Genomic DNA, 18219 nt, shown 5'->3' on the forward strand with positions numbered 1-18219 from the left:
AGTGAGGAAGTAAAAACCTAGGTAGCTAACATCCAGGTACATTTGACAGATGAGGCTGTGATTATTACACTCACATCAAAATTATCTATTTTAACAAGTCCTGAAGTTGTGAAACTAAATAATTCTATAATGTCAGATGACTGAATGCTACTTACTGTATTTATTTTCCAAATTAAAACCAAGAGAATCAGTTTGGGATAGAGATTAAGCATCAGGCCAGAAACAAGGAAACTACAAGTTTTAGTCCTGTTTTAGATAATTAGTCAACTGGGTAACCTTAGGCCAGTCATCCCAAAGGTGCTTATTCAAGAGGCAACTGGATTTTCTTTGTTTTTCCTTGAAGATGTTTCACTTCACATCCATTCAGTTCTGACAGTCAGATCTGAAGAACTTTCTTGGATGAGAACATAAGATAAGGTTATAATTTGTTGGTGATGTACTGTGCATATAGAGCTGAGTGGTGCCTTGCTAGTTCTGGAGGCGTTCACACATACCCTAAAGGAACAGGTTGATAGTCTGAAGGTGATCCATCATTGTCACAAGACTTAGAGGCGGCCTTAACAGAATAACAGAGTTGGAAGGGGCCTTGGAGGTCTTCTAGTTCAATGTCCCTGCTTAAACAGAAAACCCTATAACATTTCAGACAAATAGTTGTCCAATCTCTCCTTAAAAAGCTACAGTGTTGGACCACCCACAACTTCTGGAGCTAAATTATTCCACTAATTAATTGTTCTAACTATCAGAAAAAAATTCCTTAGTTCTAGGTTGATTCTCTCCTTGATTAGTTTCCATCCACCACTTCTTGCCTTCAGGTGTTTTAGAATATAGGTTGACCCTCTCCTCTTGTTTGTGTAAGCCCCTCAAATATTGGAACATTGCCATCATGGGTGTTTTTATCAGCTTCAGCTGATTTAGCAGTTGTGATCTTACCTAATCAGAGACAACCTTGGCATCTTATTCACAAACTTTCCAATTAGATAATTACAATGTATTCTATGTAGGAGGGTCTTTGAAAATGGTTTGGAATCTTGAGACTGCTCGCTTGGATTGGTCAACATGAACATACCATGTTGCTACTCCACTATTTACATTTTTTGCCAGCCCATTTCTGGGCCCAAAGAACAGGTTTTGACTTTTAAAGCCTTGGAAACAGGTTACACGAAGGAGCATTTTCTTCCATATGTAACTATCCAGACATTAAGGATTTCTAAAGAAACTTTCTTCCAGATGTCTCCAGTAAAGGATTTGGGATTAATCACTACAAGGAAAATAGCCTTTTCCAAAGTTGCATCTTGGATAAAAAAAATATTTTTTATTTTTTAAACAAAAAACCCCCCACATCTTTTCAAAATGAAGCTTTTGCTCCGGTCACAAATTAAAACAAATCATTAACAAATCTTATTTTCAATTAAAACAACTCAATATTTTAAACAAATATTTCCCTCATTTCTATCTATATAACTATGCCATTATCCCCCCAAAACCCGTTACTTAAATCTTAAATCCTAAGCAGTTATCAATTCATTTTTCTCTTTCATTTGCTTAGATGGATATTTTAACAATATAAGTCTTACAATTATATTAGACAAATTAAACATTCATTAACTATTTAATTATTATTAAACCTAACTTATGTGTTTTATCTTAACTATCACTCTCAACATACACCTCCTCATTTTAGTTATCCCACCTCTTTTTATTATCTTTGATGTTAAACCAATCATTTCTATTTCTTGACGTTAATCACAGCATAACCCTTTGTTTTGGCTGTTGAATATAGCATATTTTTATTTTTTGGCCATTGCCCAGCATGCCCTTTGTTTGGATGTTAAACACAGCATATTAATTTTGTTTTTTTGGCCATTACATGGCATCTTCAGGTTTGTTTGGCTGTTAAACACAGCATCTCTATTTTTGTTTTTTGATCATTACACGGCATATTAAGTTTCATTTTGGCTGATACCAACATGACCATTTATTTGGCTGTTCAATACAGCATATTATAGCTTTATGGCTGTGAAATACAGCATGTTCATAGTTGGTTTAACAATCTGTACTTAAACCTTTCTTTGTTGTTTCCCTCCATCTATGCATTGCTTTTCATTTAATCATATTTTTCTTTATCCTTTTTCATAGCATTCATAACATTTTAACCTTGAGACATGGTTCTTGCTTAAAACATATTTTTAAGTATATTTTTTAAATTCCTTTTAACATTTTCAATTAATCATATTCACCCTTATTCTTTACCTTAACATGTTACCTTTAAAACATAGTTCTTGCATTAAACATATTTTTACATGTATTAATTAGTTTCATTTAACATTTTTAATTTCTATAGAAGCCTCCCTTTAATTTATTACAATCATCTTTACTTTATTTTATTTTTAATCATGTTATCTTCATTTCCTCGTCTGCAAACATAAATTTCCTTCCATTTTCCAAGTTTTTAATTTTATTCTCCATAGGTCCAATTAAATCTCTTTTCATATTTTATTCTGGACTTCACTGCTCTTCTTCCCCTGTCCCTATAGGACAGGTTCGGTCCGCAGACCCATCATGGGTGGTTCGGCAGCCGGGGTTTTTGCAGGACTCATCAGAGCCCGCTATTTTCCTGACTGTCTTGCCGCGACATCAACCGGAAGTCCCAAAGTTGCATCTTTATGGAATATCCTTCCCAGACAGGTAAACACTGCCCATATTAGCATCACTTTGTCACCTGTGAAAGTCATGTTAATTGTCCCATGCTTTTAATTGCATCTTAATCATATGCTAAATTACATACTGATAACATTTTATTTCACTCAAAACAAAACCTATTATTTTAGATTTTGATCAATTTCTTGTCATTGCCCTAATTTATGTAATCAATTGGTTTTGTTTTATTGAATATACTTTAACTCAAATTGTATTATTTCTTTTTTATCTTTTGGCATGAATATTTCAATCAGCCTGAGGCTTTTACAATTAGGCAGTTTAAAATTTTGATAAATAAATACTTAGGGCTTTCAGAGCTTGAAGGCAAAAATCCAGATGGGTAGTAGATGACAGCAAAAATGTATTGAAAACTGCAACTTTTTGTTTCCATTTTGTGTTCCTCTGGATTTCTGCAGCTGAATCTGGTAGCTCTTTAGTGTACTACCATAGACTAATGCTTTTGTTTCTGATGAAATGATCAACTATGGGCTGCTGGTCTGAGCTGCGAACTTGGCAATTTGGTTGCAAACATTTCGTCACCATTCGAGGAGACATCATCAGTCTCCAAATGCACTGACAATGTCTCCTTGAATGGTGACAAAAGGTTTGTAACCAAATTGCCAAGTTCAGAGCCGAGCCCAACAGCCCAACTACCAACCCGAACTACTTATATTCAAATACATTTCATGATCAGCTACTTCATTCATTTCTCTTTGTCTCCAAGAATTCTTGGGACAGAGGGAAGAAGAGTGTGAACTGCTTAAGTGCACATTAACTATGATAATGATAACAGTCTACAAAATGATGGTTAGCAAGGCTAGTAAAAATCTGGAATCTGCACATAACATTTCATCATACCTGTCAATAAATTAAAATGAAAGCCTTCCAATTTGTTTTTTTTTATAAAACCAAATTGTAGGGGATGTCCGTTGCTGATGACAAAATGTTGCTTCACAGCAGAATAACCTATAAAATAGATGGGTGCTGCATTGAAACTGCTCACTGTAATACATCATACGAGTAGAATTCTGCTGACAGAAGAGAACTCACTTATGACTCTATTGGCCTGAGGATGGTGTATGGGTTATTTGTCCACTGTTTTGCACCATCATCGTATTTAGTATAATTCAATTTGACTAGTATTTATGAGCTTTATAATAACTCCGTGGAACAGACAATGACATTTCTGCCTTTGTTGCTTTCCATAGAAGAAAAGTAACATAGCTTCTATTTCTATGTAGGCATCAAGGTCTGATTTACAACAGCAGCAGTGAGTGTTGTTGTGTTAGCATGAAGGTCATTTGCGAATTCCTGAATGATCATTTGCTAATGTGACAGCCTCATAACGCTAGACTAATATTACTGCTACTGAGGGCAGGTTGTTGTTGTCATTACCAGTTTACACAGCCAAAATAAATATATGATGTGTTGTTTATATTACATGTATATGATACAATACATATGTCAGTATGTATTCCTAAAATTATTTTGAAGAGTAGCCCTGATAAATGCAAAAATGTGATATCTTATTTTCCAATCACATTATGATTATTAGTAAAATGCTGTCCATGAAAAAAAAAAAGATACCACACTATTTTAGTATGTCTTAATCTACATCAGTAGCCATGTCATACTCTGGAGGAAAAAAAAAACATAAAAAAGAAAGTTCCCTAACAATTTCACTCTAGACTTATGATTTATTGGTAGTTTGTAGTACTGATCATATTGGTGTAGTTTGAGAAATTTTATTGCAGCCTGTAAAATACTAACAAGTTTATTATTTAAATAGTCTTAAAAATTTTCACTGTTTGTAGAGTTATGATAATTTTGAGGCTACTCTGAAAAAGTGAGGCACTTGGAATTTACTAAGTCTCAGCTTGTTTGTGCCAAGTGAAAGTAGCTACATTGAGAGTCTTTCAGGATACACACAGGTATCTTATTCTCGTTCTTCCAGTGAAGAAAAGCAAAGGCAAGAAGCCAGCTGAAATATAGTGACCCACCTTAGTGCTTCTTCTTTAGGGATCAAGGCAGAAAACCACACCTTTTCACTTTGATATCCTGCTGAAAATTGAATTCATTTTGATATCCAGCTTGAAATGGCCTTTGCAAAGGAGCATTGCACTCTTTTGAACAGCAGTAGTATTTCGCAGCTGTTTGAAACTGAATTGGGATAGTCTAGCTGCTGGAAGCTAGAACCAAATTGTGGGATCTCTAAGTCTAAATAGCAAAACAAAAGTAATGTTTACCTCTAAAAGAATGGGCAGCCTAATCATCTGTATGATTCCTTCTTCAATTTTCTATATGTAAGTATGTGTTCAGAACAGTAAAAGCTATGTGATCCTCCCCCAATTTCTTCTTGGGAGAAGAAAGATAAAACAAAGAAAGAGGAAGAGAGAGGCAGATGGGTGCAATCTAGTGCTTTTATCAGTTCTGCCACAATAGTACACAGAAGAAATGTGTCCTCAACATTTTTTAAAAAAAAAATAGTTTCGTCATGTTTGCTGCAAGTGGTGCTGGCTTCTAATGTAGCTGTATTTCTAACAATAACCAATGGATCATATTGAACTAAGCAAATTTAATATCTTTAGACATAGGTATTTCTAATTAGAGTCTTTAGAATTAGACCTGTGTCCAGTAACACAAATTAGGTTAACAGAATACCTTACAAAAATGTTCCGTAAAGACAATGTTTCTTAAAAGCATTTTTTATTTATTTAAAAAGTTTTAACAATCATTACAACAATTTTCTCCCTAACTTTTTAGGATTCAGATGCCATCTATAAAACATTTTATAAAAATTCTCTCTTAAATTTTGGGCTTGCGTGAACTTCACATTTCTAACCCATATTTTTTCCCATGTTTCCATCATTATTGGTTCTTCAATATTTTGTGCCCACTTTATCATACAGTCCTTAACTAACTCCGTTTCTGAATCTATTTCTACCAACGCATTATACAACCTTTTTATGTGCATTTGACTTTGATCTCTAATCTGTTTTACCAGATTCTCCTCATTTTGCAGAAAACCAATTTTCTGATCTTCTCTCCATCTAGCTTGCAACTGTACATATTGAAACCATATTCGAATTGTCCTTTCTTCTCTTAGTTGATTCAAAGATTTTAATTGTAGTATACCTCTTTCCTTGTTAAGAAGCTCTTTATATGTAATCACATCCTGCCTTTGCTCTACACTTATATTCTCTATCGCATGTCTTTATATTGCCCACAATGGTAACTTCTCATTTAGTTTATACTTATACTTTTTCCAGACACACAATAGAGCATTCCTTAATATATGACTTTTAAAAGTCTTGTCCACTTTCTTATCATATAATAAATAAGCATGCCACCCGTAATCGAAATCATATCCCTCAATATTCAATATTCTTTCTTCTGTTAAATTCATCCAATCACTCATTGCTGATAGGACAGCTGCCTCATAATATAGTCTTAAGTTAGGCATTTTGAGACCTCCTCTTTCATGTATATCCTGAATTATTTTTTGTTTTATTCTCGGTCTCTTCCCTGCCCAAACAAAATTATTAATACCCTTCTGCCATATCTTCAAATTCTCATCTTTTTTAAGTATTGGTATCATTTGAAAAAGAAACAAAACTTAGGCAAAACATTCGTTTTTACTGCTGCTATTCTTCCTAACAAGCATAATTGTAATTTTTTCCAGTTTTCCATCACTCTCTGTATTTTTTGCCACAACGGATCATAATTATACTTAAATAATTTCACATTTGATGTCATAATATAGACCCCTAAATACTTAACTTTTTTTACAATTTCAAATCCTGTTAGTCTTTCTAATTCTTCTTTTTGATTTATAGTCATATTTTTAGTTATTATCTTCGTTTTCCCTGCATTTATTTTAAATCCAGATACTTGTCCATATTGATTAATGTTCCTTTTTCTATATTAAAAGTATCTGTTAAACTACCATTAATTATTATTTGCGCTGTTTGTTTCTGATATATTGCCTTAATAGATTTTGTGAAATGTTCTCCAAATTGCATCTTTTCTATTATTTTCAATAAAAATTGCCAATTCAATCGATCAAATGCTTTCTCCGCATCAAGAAATATCAGCACCGCAGGGATTTGGTTGTTCTTCCCCAAATACTCCAATAGGTTAATAACTTGCCTTACATTACTCTTCATTTGTCTACCATTTATAAAACCAGTTTGATCATTATGAATCATTTGTTGCATGACTGTCATTAACCTACTTGCTAATATTTTAGCAAAAATCTTGTAATCTGTATTTAAAACTGATATGGACCTATAATTTTTTGGCTGGGTGTGGTCTTGTTCCTCCTTTGGAATCAGAGAAATATAAGCTGTCCTCCAAGATGGGGGTACATCTCCTCCAGATTGTATATTAGTAAATAATTCTTTGAGTGGTCCCACCATTTCTAACTGCAAATGTTTATAATAAGCAGCTGTCAAGCCATCCGTCCCAGGATCTTTACCCACTTTCAACTGCTTAATTGCCAACATAATCTCCTCAGTGGTTATTAAACCCTCCCTTTGCTCTTTTGTAATTGCAGGAATATTCTCTTTCTGTAAATATCTATCTATATCTGTACCTTGAATTTTATCACTAGCATACAAACTCGTATAAAATTCTAAAAATGCTTTTTTAATCATATTTTGCTGATAAACCTCTTTACCTTTATATTCTATTTTCTCTATAGTCCGTGACTTTTGTTTTTTCCTTAACAAATATGCTAACCACCTCCCTGGTTTATTAGCATTACAAAAAATATTATGTTTAGCATATTGCGAATTAGTTGCGACCTGATCTGCCATTAACATATTAAATTGGCCTCGCAATAAATTAATTGCCTCTTTTATTTTCTTATCTGCTGGATTCAATATCAAAGCTTGTTCTTTTTTTCTAATTTCCTCTTCTAAATCCTTCCCTTTTTTTTCCTGTTTGCGTCTATATTTATTATTCAAATATATCAAAATGCCTCTTATATATGCTTTACTTGCATCCCAAACCATTTCCATAGATGTACCCTTATGCATATTTATGATAAAGAATTCTTTCATAAATTTTTTACATTCTTTTACATTTTCCTCATATCTAAACAGATTTTCATTTAACCTCCAAGACCTCTTAGATCCCCTTCCATACTCTAATTCCATCCAAACTGGACTATGATCCATTAAAACTCTTGGACAAATCTTCGTCTTCTTCACCCTGGAAAAGAGATCATTTGTAATTAATATAAAATCAATCCTGGAGATAGATTGATGTCTATCAGAGAAAAAGGTAAAGTCTTTTTCTTTGGGGTTTCTCTCTCGCCAGATATCTCTCAGCTCCATATCCTCCATCATTTCAAAAAACGATTTTGGCAATCTGGCATGCATTGAAATGTTCTGCAAGAGCCCCTTCTTATCTTTTTTAGTGTCCAAAACTCCATTCCAATCACCCAATAAAATACATGATTTATAATCCCATTGTAGTAACTTGGAATGTAAAAGCTTATAAATTTTTTTCTGTTGTTGGTTTGGTGCGTAGACTCCAATTAAAAGTATTTTTTCTCCTTTTATTAAAAGTTCAATTGCTATGAATCTTCCTTGATCATCAGCTTCAATTAATTTGGCAATTAAGTCTTTTTTTAGGTATATAACTATACCATTCTTCTTCTCGGGAGCAGATGCAACAAAATGTATACCTAACCTTGCATTTATTAAGTACTTTTGATCTTTACTTCTAATATGAGTCTCTTGTAAACAAATTACATCATTTTAAAACTGTTTCAAATAATGAAATATTTTTCTCCTCTTTTGAGGTGAATTTAGTCCATTAACATTCCAGGTCAAAAATCTAGTTGCCATTCTTGGCCCCCTGAAACATTTGGAGCATATGCTGGAAATCTCCATGCATTTTACTTTTTGGCCTTGCTCCTCCCACTGCTTCTGTTTTTGTAGTATCTTGAATCATTTGAAGTTGCTGCACTCTTAATTATTCTTGACGCTTGGCTGCCCCTCGCGTCTGTCTTTGATCCTTAGGTTCTTCTATCTCCAAAGCTTGAACAGTAGTCAAAAATTGTATTAACTCTTCTTGAATAATCAAATCACCCTTTTGGGCCTGTGCCAACAATTCTTCTTTCTTCCCCTTTCTTGCCCCCTCTATTTCCGTCTTCCTTCTAGCTTCCTAGGGCTGTGGGCATCCAGCCTTTAATACATTGGTATAGAAATCTCTTGCCTTCCACACTGAATTGAGACGATATCTTTCTCCTGAATAATTCACCACTAGACCAGCTGGAACTTCCCATCTATACTGTATCTGACGGTTTCTCAGTTCTTCCACCAGAAAGGCATAATCCTTTCTGGCTCTCAACATTTTGGGGGGGAATTTCTTTCAATGTTAAAACCTCCTGCCCCTGCACTTGAAGTTTATTTTTAAAAGTGACTTGTAGGACTTCATTGCATAGTCTCCTTGTTGTAAAATAAACTACAATGTCTCTTGGTAGATGTTTCTGTCTGGCCACCCATCAATTGACACGATAAATGCTGAAAAGATCTCTCTCAAATTCTCTTGCTTATTTTCCTTGAGGCCTCTTATTCTCAGAGCAAATTCCATGTCTCTATATTGTATCATTGTCACATCAGCCTCTGCTCTTTCCATTTTGTCCTGGACCTCCCCCATTTTATTTTCCAAGTTCTCATTAGACTGCTTAATTTCTTCCACTTTTTCATCTACTGCTTCAATATGTCCTGCCAATCCTTGTACTGCCATGATAATATCTTCTCTAATTTCTTGGTTTCGTTTTTGAATAGTCTCTTTGACCTGAGCTATCTCTTCAGCAACCTCTCGAGTTTGCTCCTGAAACATTGAAGCAATTTTTTTTTCTGTAACAGAGGCTTGTGTTTTGAGGTCTTCCTGCAACATTTCAAATGTTAATATTGTTGGTTCCATTGGAACAGAGAGAGATTGCAATCTGGACATTTGAGCTGGTGAAGTCCCAGCACTTTTGGGGACAATAGCTTTAATTTGTTTTGAAGCCATTTTAAATTTAATCAGCTGTCAGAACAATAAATCCACCAAATCCAAAAATTAGTCTTTAAATAATATCAATCCTTTTTTAAAAAATCACTGCTGTAATCTTTGATCTTCTCCTTTTTTTTTAAAGCACAAATCTCTAATTTTGAACAGGGGCTGCCAACACTAAAAGAAACTTCCTTTTTAACTTTTGCTTTCACGCCCCATTAAAGCTCAATCGCCATCTTGGTTTCACTTTCTCCCCTTAATAAATCAGAAGGAAGTAATAACTTTACTATTAATAACTTTAACATTTGGAGTTAAAGTTCAGTACTTGCAGATCTAATCTCTCCTGAGTTTGCTCAGCCTGCTTCCGAATGATGTTTATTCCAAGCATTGTTTGCAGGGGTTTTCATATGAATTCACTGAGAGCAGTCCACTAGCAAAGTATCTATGTTAAAAAATAAATCATATTTAAGGAATATAAGTGAATATGCCTGACTTTATGCTATGTCCAGTTCCCTGGTTCTCTTACTTTGCTATAAAGTGATTGTTAAGGATATTGTTGTGTTACCAACCAGCAGAGTAAGTGCACAGAGAAACGGTACTGAGAGCAATGAATACAATACATACAAACTGGTTTAACAAAGCTTTTACTTTGTAGTGAAAAACAATTGCATAGTCTTTTAATCAATCCAAGTCTTTAGCCATTCAAATCAGTCCGAAGTTACAAATATCTTCTTACCAAACAGCAATTCAACGCTGGTAACAAATCACAATGGTAGCAGATCCATTCACATCTTCACACACGACAGTAACAGTTCCAATCAACAGTTCCAGTCAAGCAGCAAGTCAAGCAAAGATGAGAGCAGGTCCAACAATGGCTATAGCTTGGCTTCCTTCTTACAGTTTACACTAGTAATTATCCACTTAAGATAAGTGAAGTCAGCAGTGCGATGACTCAACAGTACAATTATGATAATTGCATTCAGCAGTCAGTCAGCAGTCATTAGTCATTACAATGACTCAGCAGTACAATTACTCAGCATTGCATCTTAAAGTTACAGAATACATTTAAAGTGATAGAACACATATATTTCCTGAACAACCTGTTAGACTTACACCATATCCTAACAGTGATGTAGAATAGTCACACGACAATCTCACCTTGTGAAGTCAGTCCTGGCATATAATGGAAAATGAAAACTCAATAGGTTGCTTTGCATTAAATTATACTCCCAAGGCATTTAATGCTATGCCACTTTTGTGCATTCAAAAGCAATAAACACACAAATGAGGAAAAAAGCTGAAAACTTTAATTAAGCAAAGCAGAAGCAAAAGGAAGACTTTGGAAAGCATAATATAGAAAGAAAATACCCACAGAAAGAACAATAAAACAAGATGTGGCAACAATCATTAGGGGAATGTAAATACAGGAGGGCATGAATAGCAACTTAGTACCCCTATAGTGCCATACTAATTATATCTTTCCCATGTCATCAACAGCTCATATTTTTATTTGGCCTAGAAAGTGCCTAATTCATTTTAGAGAAAAAGATCTGGAGACTCAAATGAAAGAACAGTTTGCACATTCTTCTCATCCCCTGAGGTGATAATTAGTTATCTTCAAGTGTTTAAAAACGTTCCTTTTTGCTTAAAAAAATGTGAAGACACTTTAATCTATTTCAGTTGTATCTAAGCACTAATCTTTTTGGACTGTATTTTCTTTCATTTGTCTTGTTTGATAAACTATTTGTTTTTTGGGCATATTGAAATTAAAACCTAGCAGAGTAGACCCAGGAGAAACCCTGTTTCTTTTTTTAACATCAGTTGGAATGTCACAAAAATTCTGCTCAGTGGATGCCTGAAATGAGACTGATCTCACTGAAGTCTTTAGGAGCTTTTGTTGCCAATTGATTTTCAGTTTGTTTCACAAGATCAGTCTTTTTTCAGATGGCAGGGAACACATAAATTTGAGCAGCAGTTGCAAAGTGATGAAAGGCATGGTTCAATTTTCATGGGAAAAAAATTATCTCATTGGAATAATTGATTCATGTTGAGCAAGACATAAAGTTTCCTTATCTATGATTGTCACAAGAATCAAATGGAATCCATTGCCCATATGTTTGTTTGTTCGTTTTTGTTCCTTTATTGTTTTAAGGGTAAATTTAAAATGTGTTTTCCCTTGAATTGATAACAAAGGTTTAGATGTATGGACTTTTCAGCAAAGGCTTGAAAGCAAAGATATATTTTTCAGTTCTCTGGACAAATATTTTAATTTCTCTAACAAGACTAAATAATCACAAAAAAATAAAAATAAACCAGGAGCATGGATTATTCTATCACTTATTTTATGATTAAAAGAGAAACTCATTTTGTGATTCTTTCTAATTAAGCTGTATAGTCCAAGAATATATAGATCATGTCTAATTTCATAATATTCAATAAATAATCTCATTTGAGCAGTTGCTTGGTCATGAAAGCTTGAAACAAGATTGGAAAAGCAACCAGTACTGTACCTAAAATAATCAATGATGAACCACGTCATCTCTTCTTAGTGATTTCCTGTTATAGGTATTTGCGATAACAGCAAACAAATAAGTATTTTTTTTTAAAAAAAATAGCAATGACTCCCTAATTCAATATGAATTTTCATTGTACAAATCCTATGTACAGTGTTAATGTGATCTCTGTGATTGTGACTGTTTGGTGTGTGTGTGTGTAATATGTAGTTCTTAAGTGCCTAGGCAATTTAAAATTTCTGAAACAAATCAAATCAAATCCCCAGAATAATATATATAAAAAAGGAAAGACATATACATTGACATGATGCCCAACAATGTAAAGATCCCATATTTACAATCCTTAAAAATGATAATCCAACTTTACCATGAAACCAGAACAAAGTATATCATATATTGATGATATAACTTAGTGTATGGAGACTTGTATGAAGCTGCAATGCCTATCAATCTGAATCAACTTTCCTTCTGGTCTCTAGATTTATTTTCAATCTGTTCATTCTTAAAATTCATATTAAGTACCATAATAGTACTCAATTATTTGTGAGAATTAAGTCCAGTATGACTGACCCTCTAGTTCTCTTCTCTCCTTTTTGGGAGACAAAGTTGTTTACTGGGTTTGTCAGGAATCTTTTCTATCTTCCACTGTCTCCTAGTTGATGTCATGGGTAGTTAAAATCCCCAAAGTTCATCTATTTTCTCGGTTTAGTTGGATATACACCTATGACAATGTCATTCTTTTTTTCCCTTTTATATTGACCCAAATGCATTCAAGATGGCTTTCATCATTGTTCTGCTGTATATTTTTGTATCTCTTTTGTATCTTTTTTGTCATTGCTGACAGACAAGCCACTTAAAAAAATTGAAATGACGATATACTTTAATTGTCACAGGAATATTATAGTTGTTTGGTATGCAATTTAGTATGCAGACTAAATTGTTCATCATAAAGATTAATCTTCATTATACTATGGCAAGTAGCAATGATTTGGCAATCCATCTCATCTTTCTTTCTTCAGATATTAGGATTTATTACTGCTGAAAATAATAGATACTAATTTTCTAACCAACCACCTGTAAAGAGCACGTCATTGAACAGATAAGGCATAAGTTTTTTCCCTCCATCATCGTGTACAGCACTTTCACCTGACTTCATTGCTTCTTTTTGAAATAGAACATATTTCAAAAACAAGGGAATTATAAGATTTTATACCTTGTATAAGTTGTTAATGTTAATTTGCTGACATTAAACTAACTATCTGCTTAGTTTATTGATGCAGCAATCCTATTCTTCCCTATTGTCCCTCTTTGTTTGTTTTTTTAGAACAACTAAGCTGTAGATTGATTTTTCAATTCTTTTCTCAATTCTTTTTTTTTTCTCTTGAAGGCCATACCTTGGACTCCATTTGTTTGTGAAGCACAACTTGCAATATATTCCTTTAAAGTAATCTTCACTTTAGCTTTTAGCATGTGCTTATTTTAAGATAGGGCAACTTATAAGCCATAGGTTGTAACACACAATTTTTGCCCAATTAAAATTTATAAGAATATATTAATAAAGTCTGACAGTAAAATGGCTGTGTTGTGGTGGTATCATTTGGGTCTTCTCTCTGATAGTTAAGGATGGCAACACAGCATCTTAAAAACTCTGAAAGCTCATCACTGAAATGGGGACATTTTGCCAGCAATTTTATCCCTTTAAAAATCTGACCTTTGAAAACAAGCAACAACTTTATTTATTTTATTTATTATTCCAATTTATTTAAAAATGATTTAAAAGCATATTAAATAATTTGGCCCAGCTATTCAAATAAAAACCCCATTTTAAAATTTTAAAATTAAAAAGTTAAAAAATTAGGCCAGTCCGGCTTGTTGGAATAAAAACATTTTGAGGGCATGGCAAAAGGTGCCCAGAGGGCAGGTGCCCCCACAGAGAAGGCTGTCCCCCTGGGGGTCACCAGTCGACACTGCTTGACCGAAGACACCCGGAGGAGCCTCTCTCTGTGAGAGCGTACTGGCCAGTGGGAGGCTATTGGTAGCAGCAGGCGGTCTTGTAAGTACCCAGGTCCTAAGCCATGGAGTGCTCTGAAGATGGTAACCAGCACCTTGAATCGCATCCGGAAGACCACCAGGAGCCAGTGCAGCTCGTGCAGGACAGGTGTTACATGGGAGCACCATGTCACTCCCACAAACTTCAAAATAACTTCCCTCTTTCCTATGACGTTACTTTTTTCTCCCAAATTCATTTTTGGTATCTAGCTGATCTAAGGAATAAGTTGTATCTATTGGAATTGAATCATGGAAAAGTTGCTGACTTTAAGCTGCGACAACAAGTAATTATTCCAAATCTTTTAATTTAAAACTACCTTTCAATTATCATCTTATATTATTTTTCCTCTTAAAGTTCATACCTTGTATAACCTTTGTTTGAATAATGCAACTTGTAACATATTTTGTGCATATGATGGTAAGGATAGTAAAACATCATGCTTCTGTCCTTATTGCCTCCATGATAACCATATATGACCTTGTTTAATTTAAGAGCCCCAATGGGAGATAGAACCAAAGCATCATTTGCAGGGCCACTGTGAGGAATATTCTTGGTATCTGTGAGATAAAGTTGTCTGGATTTACTCCATTAAATTCTGGCTTTGAAGCAGATTCTGTAGAGGTGATGGGTTTATTTTGGCCTGGTTATCTAGGATTAGTTGGTTTTGATTGAGTGTACAAAGTTCTTAAAATTGTAAGATTGACCACCTGCATATTATAAGTATGTCCCTACTGGTTTCTGGCAGATGTCATGTAGTTTGGTCCTGAGAGAATAAATAGCTCCATTGAGGCTTAGGAAAGTGGTAGCTTATTGTTCCTCAAGAAGCAATTTCTGGACATGACTGTGCTATACAACTTTCATCCTGTCTCCAGCTTCCCTTTTTGAGAAGATGATCAGGCTGCAGCTCTTACTTCAGTAGGAGGTGGCCACCATAGCTAGAAGGTCTGTTGCACAATTTTGTGTGTATCAATAGAGGAGAATATATGTAGCTCGGGGTTGAAATGTGGAGTCCTTGGTAGTCTTTGAGCTTGATTGTTTTCTTGTAGATTTTTTTTTATTACTCAAGTAAGTTATATTTTCAGTGCTAGAAGGGAGTGGGGTTTGCTTTCTCTAATCCTTGATTAGGCTTACTACTTGATTAAATTTACTACTTGATTCAAAAGAGACAATAAAAAAGCTAAGAAGGAAACAACCAGAACACTTCCTTACCAGCAATCAGCACCCAGATAAATAGTTCCTAGTGGAACTATGATATATAAAAAATCATGTTTTAGTAGCAAGTTAATTGTTCTTTTTCTCACCCATTTAACCATGAAACAGAGATATGTATTTTTTTTATTCTCTACTGACATATTAAGGACTACTGATTCATTGGTTCCTTAATCTTTCATCAGCGCTATGAGGTAGAGACTTTTTTCTTGTCAGCCAATAATAATATATTACTCATTCATTGCATGGATATTTTGGGAAGCTGCCAATTACCGATAATGGAGGTCATTATTCTTGGGAAAAGATCTATACTGTATTAGATACTTGTTAAAGACAATGTAAGGACTTTAAAAGTAATTATTACTTTGTTTCTTGATCTTAACAAAGGCTATGAAAACCTAATTTTGCCCCAAGCACTGAGCAAGAATGGGAAAGGAGTCTAGCACATGTGTACTTGATAAGGCAGTGCTATGGAATCTTGGTTGGTAAACGATGGCTATAAATTGGGGTTTTTTTATGTTTTGTATATTTATAGTGGTTAATTATCAGTTGCTGAGAGTTATATTTCAAAATATACAAAATATTCAAAAATATACAAAATGCATTGTAAGCCGCCCTGAGTCTCCGGAGAAGGGCGGCGCATATATATATATATATATATATATATATATATATATATATATATATATATATATATATATATATATATATATATATATATATGAATGAATGAATGAATGAATGAATGAATGAATGAATGAATGACATGGGCATTTTTTATTCTTACTTTTGAAAAAGCCAAGTTAAAATAGCTTTTGTGATGTACTGATAGTCCTTGAGTTACAACTATAATGGAGCCTGCTCATTAGGGTCAAAAGTCAGGACAACTGCCTCAAATAATAATCAACAATCCCTTCTCTTCCCAATGTATTTGTTAGACTTTCCCCTATTTGATTCCTTTACCTGCTTCAGTCAGTGTCTCTCTTACAGAGGAGGTATATTTATTACATTATTTCCCACCTATCCAGTATGAAAACAAATATAAATATAGTTATAGAAGGAACATTGTAGTTGCTGTTTTTTTCTTTTTAAATTATACTTTAAGTCATCTTCTAATCAATCAAAATAAAATTGTTGAAATCTATAATAATAAATGAAAGATTCTGACCAAAAGAAGGGGCAAAAATATTTTTGCCACTAAGGACTCTATGTTCCAAATGCAAGAGCAGAAAGTTGTATGTGTATCTAGCAGCCAACGTTAGCACCAGCCTGGCCTTGAGGGGGAAAGCAATCAAATTTATGATGCCGTAAGTCTCTTTTTGCATCCTCACATCATGAACCTCTCCAATACATGGGTCACTAAAGAAGACTTACAATATTCTATGGATTATGTGTAAAGTCTTGGAAATTAAAAGTTATACGTAAATATGTAAGAAGTAAATTTCTGATCTAGCCTGCTTTTATACAAAAGTATAAAATTTTCACTAGGATCATAGACATATGCAGTTCTCAGCCATTATTATGCAGTACATTTGTTTAGGAATAGCTTCGTCTTATGAATAACTCCATAAATCAATGATGGGTGATCTGTTTCCTAACAATGAACACAATTTTAGTCATTAAATTAGGGCTAGGGATGCTACACGTTCATCATACCTACATACATATTCTTAGCCTGAAAATAAGAGGTTGTGTGTAGAGTTTGCATTACTGATCCTAAAATCCTGACCATTGGTTATTAGATAAAAAAACTTATTTTTAAAAAGGGGGCAAATATTTGTTGTTGTTGTTGTTGTTGTTGTTGTTGTTGTTCTTCTTCTTCTTCTTCTTCTTCTTCTTCTTCTTCTTCTTCTTCTTCTTCTTCTTCTTCTTCTTCTTCTTCTTCTTCTTCTTCTTCTTCTTCTTCTTCTTCTTCTTCTTCTTCTTCTTCTTCTTCTTCTTGTAGAATCATGTAACAGATGCCACAGGATCACACATAGAATCATGAACATGTTAATTGCATTTTTTAATGCAAATATCTCTTCCCAGGAAAGAGTATTTAACATTTATGCATTCTGGCATTATTCTGCTAAAGCCATAAGGTAAGAAAGGGTAGTTTTCGTCTGAGGGAAAAAGAACACCCTACAGCATAAACATTAATTCAGAAAAGACTTGAGTGTTGCATTACCACTTATGAACTAATTAGCAAGATGTGCATTATAGATTGTTAGGATATAAATGTGTGGTTTAATGTAATTTTTGAATTACCAACATAATATAAAAATATTGTGGAAAAGTTGACAATCATAAAACACGTTTTAATTACTTTTATGTAGAATTGATAGAACATTTAATTTAATCTAGTAGGGAAAATTTGATAGCCAATTGGAATTGCTTGAATGTGCCAATATAAGAAAGATCACAACAAACCATATCTCCTACATGGTTTATGTAATTTGGATAAAAAGTGCTCAAAACCTAAGCTTAATATTAACCATGAAAATACCGCATATTACCTATAAAATTTATTGAAGTACAGCAACAACCTTGCATTTTAATACTGAGTGTGTCACTGTTGCAATACAAAACATCCAGAAGCTTATTTGAGTAAATATAACATAGTCTATAGAGCTAGGTCAGGGAAACAAATATTAAAAAAAAGATTAATGTTCTACTCACAGTTTTTTCTTTCTAACAATTCTGCAAGTTCATTTTTTCATTGTTATGAAATTCCAAATTGGGAATCCTTTGCTTTACTCT

Source organism: Pantherophis guttatus, chromosome 5 (assembly GCF_059756535.1).
Source record: "Pantherophis guttatus breed Tessera chromosome 5, ASM5975653v1, whole genome shotgun sequence".
NCBI lineage: Eukaryota > Metazoa > Chordata > Lepidosauria > Squamata > Colubridae > Pantherophis > Pantherophis guttatus.